Raw genomic sequence first — 12,283 nt, 5'->3', positions numbered from 1 at the left:
GAATTAGGTGGTGGAAGATTTCTGTCTCTCCCTCTCTCTGTAACTCTTTCAAGTAAGTAATTAAATATTTTAACATGATAAAAAAGGCAGAGACACACAGAGACAAAGAGAGAAGGAAAGAGAAGCAGAGAGATCTCCCATCTGCTGGTTTACTTTCTATATGGCTACAACTGTGCAAGACCAGGTTCTCAAGTCCCCATTGAGGTTACAGTTCTCCAATTTGACGACAGGAATGAAAGAATTTGAGCTATTATACATTGCTTCCCAGGGATATTAACATGAAGCTGATTAGGAAGTGTAGTACCCAAAACTCAGATTAGCACTGCAATATAGGCTGTGGGCATCTGTTGTGACTGCTAACAAATTGGAAATCCTAGAGTAAAAATCAACATATTCCTGGACATACACAATATACCAAAATTGAGTCATGAAGACACATAGAAAAGCTAAACAAATCAAAAACCAAGACAGAGATTGGATGAGTAATAAAGACCCTCCCAACAAGCAAAAGTCCAGGATCAGACAGCCTCACTATTGAATTCTACAGGACTTTTAAAGAACTAATGCTTCTCAAACTATTCAACACAATTGAAAGAGAGACAATCCTCTCAAACTCCTTCTATTAATCCTGCATCACCTTAATTCTTCAACTAGAAAAAGATACAGTGGAGAGAGAGTACTATAGAAAAATATCCCTGATGGGGGCCAGTGCCATAGCACACTGGGTTGATCCTCCACCCGTGGAGACGGCATCCCATATGGGTGCCAGTTCTGGTCCCGGTTGCTGCTATTCCAGTCCAGCTTTCTGCACTGGACTGGGAGGGCAGTGGAGGATGGCCCAAGTGCCTGGGTCCCTGCACCCGCATGGGTGACCAGGGAGATGCTCCTGACTCTGGCTTCCGATTGGACCAGCACTACCTGTTGGGCCATATGGAGCATAAACAAGCAGATAAAATACTTCTGTCTCTCTGCCTCTGCCTCTCCATCTCTGTAACTCAATCTTTCAAATAAATAATTCTTTTGAAAAGGTCAACAAACAATAAAGGCTGGTGGAGAGGGAGAGAAAAAGGTACCCTAATCCACTGTTGGTGGGAATGAAGCTAGTGCAACCATTATGGAAGGCAGTATCAAAGTTCCTCAGAAATCTGAAAACAAACATACCATGTGATCCTGCCATCTGACTACTGGGAATTTATCTGCATGAAATGAAATAGAATATGCACAGGCATGAGTTATCTGTACCCTCATGTTTATTACAGCTCAATTCACAATAGCTAACATGAAATCAACCCAGATGTCCATCAACTGGTGACTGGAACAAAAATATGAGCTATATATACAGTGTAAAATACTATTCAACCATAATTGAGAATGAAATCCCATCTTCTGTAACTAAATGGATGAACTGGAAACAAGTATGCTTCATGAAAGAAGCCAGTCCCCAAAAGACAAATACCATATGTTTTCTCTGACTGGTGGTAATTAATATATAGACAACAAAAAGCAGCATATGAGTTAAATTGACATTTTGAGATTTGAGTATTGTTCATAGCACTTTTCTGTACTCTTTGATAGAGTACACAACATATACTCATTGATATTTCTGCTACTACTTGCTGAATTCTTTATTTTGTAGAGGGTTAAAGCTTGTGATTCTAAAATAAAATCAAAGCATGCAGCTGTCAAAATTAAAAGAAAATAAAACAAGAAGGAGGGAGTTGGAAATATGAGAACAAGGGAAGATAGGATAGGATGTTATCAGTTTGCTCTTCAATCTGTATATATAAATTACATGAAATTTGTTCACTTAATATGCATTTAAAAATATAAACTTAACACTGGAAGAAAAAGACCTGAGATCAGTGTTTTCTGGATTACCACTAATAAAATTTAGTCTTCATTTATGTCTGACCATATTTAATTTCTTATTTATTTATTTTATAAGAAAATTAACATCACCATTCCTAACAAGTCCATCCTGCTTCATCCATATCTATCAGTTCCCACTATGCTAATAATTTCTCATGAACTTAAATCCATATCATCTTAAAAAGATGCAATGTGGGGCTGGCGCTGTGGCATAGCAGATAAAGTTGTTGCCTGCAGTGTTGGCAAGCCATATGGGTGCCAGTTCAAGTCGCGGCTGCTCCACTTCTGAACCAGCTCTCTGCTATGTCCTGGGAAAGCATTAGAAGGTGGCCCAAGTCCTTGGGGCCTTGCACACATGTGAAAGACCCTGAAGAAGCTCCTGGCTTCAGATTGACACAGACCAGTCATTGCGGCCAACTGGGAGTAAACCAGCTGATGGAAGACCTCTCTGTCTCTGTCTGTCTGTCTCTCTCTCTCTACCTCTTCTCTATTTGTGCAACTCTTTCAAATAAATAAATTAATATTTAAGAAAAAAGCCTGATTCATGTTATTATTTATGTGTTTTAGAGGCTTTGCAGATGTTGATTACATGTGCCATGAAAACCCATTAAAATGCAAATCCTATAAGAGGCAACTCCATGTGCACTAAACTGGTAAAATCCAGTGCATGTGTTGAGAAAAACACACTAGCAATACATTTCAAAAAGCTGTGAAATATTATAAGTGGCTGTCAAAAGCTAAAAATCTGACAATGACTCATTATGTCATTTATTTATATATAATGCTGAGAAAATCAGAAGTATTTGTTAAAACTTCTGCTAAAATGCACTAGATTTATAATTTTTAAATGCATCTTTCCTAGATGTAATGCAGTCCTGTACTACTTTAGAGTATCAGAAATTTAAAATGTTGGACTGGTGCTGTGGTGGAGCAGGTTAACACCCTGGTCTGAAGCGCCAGCATCCCATATGGGGGCCGGTTCAATACTCAGCTGCTCCACTTCTGATCCTGCTCTCTGCTATGGCCTGGCAAAGTAGTAGAAGGTGGCCCAAGTCCTTGGGCCCCTGTACCCATCTGGGAGACCGGGAACTAGCTCCTGGCTCCTGGCTTCAGATCAGCACAGCTCTGGCAGTTGCAATCAATTAGGGAGTGAACACCAGATGGAAGACCTCTCTCTTTCTCTCTGTCTATCCTCTCTGTCTGTAACTCGACTTGTACATAAATAAATAAATCTTTAAAACAATTAAGAAATTTAACATGTGAAAGGTTTTTAAAAATGTATTTCTTTATTGTGAGGCAGAGTTACAGATATAGAGAGGAAGAGATAGAGAGGTCTTCTATCAACTGGTTCACCCCTAAATGGCCAGAATGGCTGGAGCTGGGCCGATCTGAAGCCAGGTGCCAGAAGCCAGGAGTCAGCAGCTTCCTCCAGGTCTCTCACATGGGTGCAGGGGCCCAAGAACTCAGGGCATATTGCACTGCTTTCCTAGGCCATTAGTAAAGAGCTGGATTGGAAGTGCAGGAGCAGGGACTCAAACTGGTGCCCATGTGGGATGCTGGTGCTGCAGGTGGATGCTTAATCTACTATGCCACAGAGTGGGCCCAGTGAATGGTTTTAGGAAGACATCTTTCATGTAGACTAGGCTGCAATATTGCAAGGTAAGGTTTAGCTTTTATTCCCACACATCAGTATTCATCTTTTAGCAACTATAAATACTGAATATCATACATATAGACATAAATATAGGTAACTGCAGATTTTGTTGTCATTCTTTCTAATTCTCTTTTTAATGTCTGCTAATAGGTCATCTTATGGATTATTATATTGATGTTACCCATACACAACCATCAGGCATTTCCACTGTTGAATGTGTTTATGAGTACAGGTAGATTTGTGTGTACATGAATGCACATTTGATGGAGATAGCACTGACAGTAATACTGTGAGAAATCCTAACGCTGATTCCAAACTTTCTGTCCTCCGCAGAGATGGCTGTCATTGAAGTAGACCACAGGGCCCCTTTTGCTGTTATGGACTGAAATGTGCCTCCCTAAAACTCTAACACGGAAGTGCTAACCAGCAACATGACTCTACCTGAAGAAAGTGCTTTTAAGCAGATCAAATGGTAGATGTGTCTGTCACATCGGAGAAAGGCTTCTGGAAAAATCGAGCCTATTTAAGCACCTTGATCTGATATTTTCAAGCTCTACAACTCTGAGAAGTAAAATTCCATGATTTAAATCATATTCTCTGTGGTATTTTCTTAGCAAATTAATATATCCTCATTTCTGCCAGCATTTTCTATTGTCATCCAGAAGGTCCTAGTGATTAGCAGAGAAATATAGAAACTAAAAACTGTGATTTTAGATTATCAAGTATCTACTAACACAAAAAGATCCCAGAAGCCACCTACTACCATCGTCCAGGACCCAGAAAAAAAACAGGAAGGAGTCAAGTTGCAGGGCAGTAGAAAAAAGTGAATAATGAAAGATCACAGCAGAAGTAAATAAGGAAGTGTTTGGTGCTGTGGTGTAGTGGATTAAAGCCTTGACCTGCTGTGCATGCATCCCATATGTTGCTGCTAGGAGACCAGGTGCTCCACTTCCAATCCAGCTCCCTACTAATGCACCTGGGAAATTGGTGGAAGATGGACCGTGTTCTACGGTGCTGGCACCCACATGAGAGACTTGGAAGAAGCATCTGGCCTTTCCAATAAATAAATAAATCTTAAAAATATAGAAACAGTGTTAGCACTGTTGGAAAACAGACTCATAGTTCAGTGTAAAAGTATAGGCAGCTGAAATAAACCGACTTTTCTACAGGCAACTCCTATTTAACAAAGGAAAGAAAACAAACAGGAGAAAGAAGAACCCCTTTAGCATATGGTTTAAAGGAAAGTGATTATCCATATGTAGAAGCCTGAAAATATACCCAAAACCTCATACACTATGTAAAAGCAACTCAAGGTGAATTAAAAGTCTAAATATAAAACCAGAAACTAAGTAAACATATGAGAAACTATAAAACATAAGCATAGATAACAGTTTTGGGTAAGATTCCAAAAGCACAAGTAACAAAAATAAAATATAGAAATTTGAGCATATCATATTAAGATACATCTTCACAACAAAGTAATCAACAGAGTGAACATACAATGGACAGAATGGCAGGAAACATTGAAAACTCTGATTATGACAAAAGATTGATAGCCAGAACATACATATATAGAACTGGGAAAATCTCCAAATAAGAAGCAAAATGTACAGCTAAGAAATGGGCAAGGATCAAAACAGATGTTTCTCAGAAGAAGAAATCTCAATGGTCAAGACATAGATGAACATGCCCAATATCACTAGCCATTAGGGAAATGTAAATCAAAACCAATAGCAGACTCCATCTGTGGGAGAAGACAATGCTTGGGTTTTCATTTGTGCAACAAGTGGGTTTAGAGGACCCTGTTCACCATAAGAGGGCAGAGTCTACATGGAAGTAAGGAAACCTTAATGTTTTCCTAATGGGCTTGTTAAATTCTTGACCAGTGCCTATTACCTTTGCCGCAAACTTTCCAGTCTCACTACTTTCCTGCTTCTTCCTCTTCGCTGTGGCTTGCAAAAACAGTGTACCTTCTATATACGGAGGATACTTTTGTTTTGTTTTATTCCTCCTATCTCATGATGTTCCTCTAAGAAATCACAACCCTCCAAGTATTCATTAATTTATGCAGTCTGCAGTTTTCATGGGCTACTACATGGCAAAGTACTAGGTTAAAGGAAAGGTATAGGTCAGGAACTGAGCAAAGTTCACAATGATGAAGCCATTGGGGAAATGAACCTGATGGAAGACCTCTCTCTCTCTCTCTTGCCTCTCCTTCTCTCTCTGTGTAACTCTGATTTTCAAATAAATAAATAAATCTTTAAAAACTAACAAAATATACTAAAAACCTGGTGGCAACACCTTTCTATCAGAACATGTGAAGCACTCAAACACAGTTTGTCCCAGAAAGTCAACCATAAGGGCATATCGTCTACTGCACTTGTGGACATCTCTGAGGGAGGTAAGGGGCACTTATTTCTTCCCCTCTTCTTTCTTACCACTCTCACAGTTATAACTTCTATCGATGCTTCCAAAGACCAGTCTCTATGAAATTGTAGAACTAATATCCTCCCATGTCAAAAGTGTCATGGGTTTAAACACAGAACCCAAAATAAGATAAGTAACTGGCCTTCTTAATTACACAGTGTGGAATGTAAGATTCTCAGTGGAGCACTGGGTAATATAAAGTGCTGGGCAGAGAAAAACTGTTACTTATCTGTATTTATGATGCTGTAATTCTCCTCTTTATGCAAACTCAGATTAAAAGAGCTCCCGTTAGTGGGCAGCACTGTTGCATAGTGGGTAAAGCTACTGCTGCCTTGTCAGCATCCTATATGGGTGCCGGTTGGGATCCTGGCTGCTGCACTTCCCATCCAGCTCTCTGCTGTGGACTGGGAAAACAGTAGAAGTTGGCCCAAACCCCTCATCTCCTGCACCCACCTATGAGACCTGGACAAAGTTCTGCCTTTCAAATAAATAAATAATTATTTAAAAAAACAGCTTCATCTCAGAAGGAGCTCCTGGCTACTGGCTCCAAATTGGCATACCTCCAGCTATTGCTGCCAATTGGGGAATGAACCATCGGATGGAAGACCTCTCTCTCTTTCTCTCTCTCTCTCTCTCCTCTCTGTGTAACTCTTTCAAATGAATAAATAAATCTTTAAAAAAGTAGCTCCAGTTATTGACAACACAGTAGACTTGCATTAATTTTGGTTCCCTTCTCACTTTGCAAAGGGATCAGTGGCAGGTCAAAACAGTTGACAGCCTTGCTAACAGGAGAAGAGATAGCTGAAGACAGAAAATGAAAAGCAGCCAAATACATCATCAAAGAAAGAGAAGTGGACCCCATCCAACACAAACCTTTAAAAGTGGATGCTCACAATTAATGAGTGAAACAGCTGCCCACTGAAATCTTGTCTAGGGAGGGAAGATGTCCTAAGTTCTGCTTTTGTAAACTCCAGTCATAAATCTGTCCTAATAAATCTGTCCCTGGCATCTCTTTTACAAACATACTGGACCCACTGACCATTGGAAATGTGGTTCTAATCATGTAGGCTGCCATTTAAACCCACCAATGCTGTAACAGCTAAGAAACTTGAATTTGATGCTCAATTCTCAGGAAATCATTCCAGCTGAGCCTAGGGCCATTAATAGAAACTCCTTGGATCCTCCACTGTCTCTGTGCCTGTTTGAAAGAAGGGAGATTTCCCACCCCATGTTTCTGGAACAGCTTCAAATTCCACATTGGAAAAATTTGATAATTAATACTTGAGAGGGATCAACACACAAAGCAGCTATTCACGCTTCACACTGCTCCCCACCAGGAAGATGAGGTGCAGGATGAGAGCAGTGGGGCAGATCCTAGACAGATCCTCCTGCCCACCCCTCTGCTGCCCCAGGCTCCCTCCTGAGGGCCATCCAGCCCCACCCTGCAGGAACCAGCCCAGGAAACATCAAGAGACCAGGCCAGACTGCATTCTGAGACCACCCACAGTGGGAACCCGGCTTATTTAACTGTGGAGATCAGGAGTCTTTCTGCCTTCCTTCCCTGTGAGTGCAGGTTCCCAGAACACTGCCCCCTCTCTCCTGTAACCACTAAATAAAGCACATTAGGGACAGTTTAGGTGAGGTACTGCAGGAGAGAGTCCGGGCACTTTGAGCCTGGGAAATAGAGGTGGGAGACAGAGCAGCCCGGGTCCCAGCCCTGACCTCGGGAGAAGCTGCCAGGATCGCTGGCACACTTCTCCCACATGTGTCTCCGCCCCTTCCTGCATGCCAAACCTGCAGCAGAAAGTCCCTGGAGCAGGTACCCTTTCTTCCAGATACACGGGGAGTGAAATTGGGAGTGTGGAGAAGAGAGTCCCTGGCATGTGGGACCCACAGTTGGTGGATGAAGAGGGAAGAAGCAGCAGGAGGCAGGCTCAGGGTGAGCACTCGGAAACTGCCTGGGATCGCACGTGCAGAGCAGGAGTTGCAGTAAATGCCAGAGAAGGAGCAGCATAGCCCCCAGGGTTGACACTGATCAAGGAATGAACTCCCCTGGTCCAACTCTGAGCCCCAGGGACTGGCAGTGGCAGGTGCATGCCCACAGGTATTTGGAAAGCAGAATACCTCGGAGCTACTGGGAACTCTGGGAAATGGAGTCCAGGCTGCAGCATCCCTAGAGACACCAGCTGTTCCTCCAAAAAGCTGCAGTCAGGGGTGGGTGCCCACAACCAGAGGGCATTTGCTTTTGTTAAGTCCCTCCTTCCTTTCCTTCCCACACCAAAATCTCAGGGATCAGTTGCTGTTCCTTTCCTGCATCAAATCTGAAAGAGTGACACTCACTTCTGCTAACTGACCCCAAATCCTGGCTCCCTCATAACCTCTGTCTCTTCCAGAAAAAATCTTATTTACTACTTTGGCCCTAGAAATCATAAATGACTATGATAGAATGTAACTTTTAACAGAGGTGTAGAAGGCATGGTTTAATATCCAGTTTTGAGAATACAATTTTCATTTGTGTTTTATTGATGTTTATACTTCTTTTAAGATTCATTTTTTTATTTAGAAGTCAGAGTAACAGAGAAGGAGAGGCACAGAGAGAGAGAGAGAGAGAGAGAGAGGTGTTTTCCATCTCCTGCTTCACTCCTCAATTGGCAGCAGCAGCACAGCGCTGACCCCTTATAGTTCTTTACAAATCATTTTACACTGTCTTTTTATTCATCTAGTAAAGAGACAGAAGAATGGACACAGAGCTAACTCTATCCAAAATCTTGCTTGTATTGCATCAGAATACAAAATTTGGGAAGGAAGAAGGCAAAACTGACTCAGACCCAGAAAACATGTAGGAAATTGCCACTCAAGAAACCAAAAGTCAGCTGAGGCACCCAAAACAATGACAGCAAGCCAGAATTGGAGCAAGCCAACAGCTGTGCCCTGAGTGAAAAAGACCATTCCTCTTGTGCCCTGAACTCAATATTGCCGGCTCAAAACAAAAGCTCACATCAGAAAATTCATTACAAACCATGATACATAAGAAAAAAGAGAAAAAAGCCAAAGAAATGCAAAAATCCATAATGATATTGGGCTTGATTTAGTCGCAGGGAAACCGGCTGTTCCCGGATTCATTCACCCCTCCAGCTGACTGCTTGTGGAATTCTGACTGAATTAACCTGAAAATCACAGTGAAACTCAGTTTGGAGGCAATTAATATCTGTCACCTCAGCCAAAGTGTTCCATTTGATTTTCCAAAACACAAAACCTCACCTTGGTCGTGTTACCTGTAGATTTCTAAGCTTCAAACGCCTTTTTGTTGTGTTTTTTATTTCCTAATGGCTACTCTGCTGAAACTCTTGTTTGTATTGCGTCAGAATACAAATTTGGGAAGGAAGAAGGCAAAACCAACTCAGACCCAGAAAACATTTAGGAAATTGCTGCTCAAGAAACCACAAATCGGCTGAGGCACCCAAAACAATGACAGCAAGCCAGAATTGCAGCAGGCCAACAGCTGTGCCCTGTTTGAAAAAGACCATTCCTCCGGTGCTCTGAACTGCATATTGCCACCATAAAACCAAAGCTCACATCAGAAAATTCATTACAAACCATGATAAATAAGAAAAATGAGAAAAAAGCCAAAGAAATGCAAGAATCCATAATGACATTTGGCCTTATTAGTCACAAGGAAACCGGCTGTTGCTGGATTCATCCTCTGCTCCAGCTCACTGCCTGTGGAATTCTGACTGAATTAACCTGAAAATCGCAGTGAAACTCAGTTTGGAGGCAATTAATATCTGTCACCTCAGCCAAAGTGTTCCATTTGATTTTCCAAAACACAAAAACTCACCTTGGTCGTGTTACCTGTAGATTTTGAAGGTTTAAACGCCTATTTGTTGTGTTTTTTATTTCATAGTGGCTACTCTGCTGAAACTCTTGTTTGTATGGCATCAGAATACAAAATTTGGGAAGGAAGAAGGCAAAACCAACTCAGACCCAGAAACATTTAGGAAATTGCCGCTCAGAATACACAAATCGGCTGAGGCACCCAAAACAATGACAGCAAGCCAGAATTGGAGCAGGCCAACTTCTGTGCCCTGTTTGAAAAAGAGCCTTCCTCTTGCACCCTGAACTCCATATTGCAGCCTCAAAACCAAAGCTCACATCAGAAAATTCATTACAAACCATGATAAATAAGAAAAAGGAGAAAAAAGCCAAAGAAATGCAAGAATCCATAATGATATTGGGCTTGATTCAGTCACAAGGAAACCGGCTGTTCCTGGATTCATCCACCCGTCCAGCTGACTGCCTGTGGAATTCTGACTGAATTAACTTGAAAATCACAGTGAAACTCAGTTTGGAGGCAATTAATATCTGTCACCTCAGCCAAAGTGTTCCATTTGATTTTCCAAAACACAAAAACTCACCTTGGTCATGTTGCCTGTAAATTTCTAAGCTTCAAACACCTATTAGCTGTCTTTTTTAATTCATAATGGCTACTCTGTCCAAACTCTTGTTTGTATTGCGTCAGAATACAACATTTAGGAAGGAAGAAGGCAAAACAAACTCAGACCCAGAAAACATTTAGGAAATTGCCGCTCAAGAAACCACAAATCGGCTGAGGCACTCAAAACTACGACAGCAAGAGGCACCCAAAACATTTAGGAAATTGCCGCTCAAGAAGCCAAAAGTCACTGAGGCTCCCAAAACAATGACAGCAAGCCAGAATTGGAGCAAGCCAACAGCTTTACCCTTTTTGAAAAAGAACCTTCCTCTTGTGCCCTGAACTCCATATTGCAGCCTCAAAACCAAAGCTCACATCAGAAAATTCATTACAAACCATGATAAATTAGAGAAAAGAGAAAAAAGCCAAAGAAATACAAGAAACCATAATGATATTGGGCTTGATTTAGTCGCAAGGAAACCGGCTGTTTCCGGATTCATCCACCCCTCCAGCTGACGGCCTGTGGATTTCTGACTGAATTAACCTGAAAATCACAGGGAAACTCAGTTTGGAGGCAATTAATATCTGTCACCTCAGCCAAAGTGTTCCATTTGATTTTCCAAAACACAAAACCTCACCTTGGTCGTGTTACCTGTAGATTTCTAAGCTTCAAATGCTTATTTGTTTTGTGTTTTATTTCATAATGGCTACTCTGCCCACAGTCTTGTTTGTATGGCGTCAGAATACAAAATTTGGGAAGGTAGAAGGGAAAAGCAACTCAGACCCAGAAAACATTTAGGAAATTGCTGCTCAAGAAACCACAAATCGGCTGAGGCACCCAAAACAATGACAGCAAGCCAGAATTGAAGCAGGCCAACAGCTGTGCCCTGTTTGAAAAAGACCATTCCTCCGGTGCCCTGAAGTCCATATTGCAGCCTCAAAACCAAAGCTCACATCGGAAAATTCATTACAAACCATGATAAATAAGAAAAAGGAGAAAATAGCCAAAGAAATGGAAGAATCAATAATGAAATCAGAGTTGATATAGTCGCAAGGAAACCGGCTGTTCCCGGATTCATCCACTGCTCCAGCTGACTGCCTGTGGAATTCTGGCTGAATTTACCTGAAAATCGCAGTGAAACTCAGTTTGGAGGCAATTAATATCTGTCACTTCAGCCAAACTGTTCCATTTCATTTTCTAAAACACAAAAACTCACCTTGGTCGTGTTACCTGTAGATTTCTAAGCTTCAAACGCCTATTAGTTGTGTTTTTTATTTCATAATGGCTGCTCTGCCCAAACTCTTGTTTGTTTGGCGTCAGAATACAAAATTTCGGAAGGAATAAGGCAAAACCAACTCAGACCCAGAAAACATTTAGGAAATTGCCGCTCAAGAAGCCAAAATTCAGCTAAGCCACCCAAAGCAATGACAGCAAGCCAGAATTAGAGCAAGCCAACAGCTGTGCCCTGTTTGAAAAAGAACCTTCCTCTTCTGCCCTGAACTCAATATGCCAGCCTCAGAACCAAAGCTCACATCAGAAAATTCATTACAAACCATGATAAATAAGAAAAAGGAGAAAAAACCAAAAGAAAAGCAAGAATCCATAATGATATTGGGCTTGATTCAGTCGCAAGGAAACCGGCTGTTCCCGGAATCATCCACCCCTCCAGCTGACTGCCTGTGTAATTCTGACTGAATTAACCTGAAAATCGCAGTGAAACTCAGTTTGGAGGCAATTAATACATATCACCTCAGCCAAAGTGTTCCATTTGATTTTCCAAAACACAAAAACTCACCTTGGTCGTGTTACCTGTAGATTTCTAAGCTTCAAATGCCTATTTGTTGTGTTTTTTATTTCATAATGGCTACTATGCCCACAGTCTTGTTTGTATGGCGTCAGA

Source organism: Oryctolagus cuniculus, unplaced genomic scaffold (genome assembly GCF_051225735.1).
Source record: "Oryctolagus cuniculus isolate XC-2025 breed Fujian yellow rabbit unplaced genomic scaffold, ASM5122573v1 ptg000037l, whole genome shotgun sequence".
Taxonomy (NCBI): domain Eukaryota; kingdom Metazoa; phylum Chordata; class Mammalia; order Lagomorpha; family Leporidae; genus Oryctolagus; species Oryctolagus cuniculus.
The sequence above is the reverse complement of the archived record's forward strand: the minus strand, read 5'-3'. Positions refer to the sequence as shown.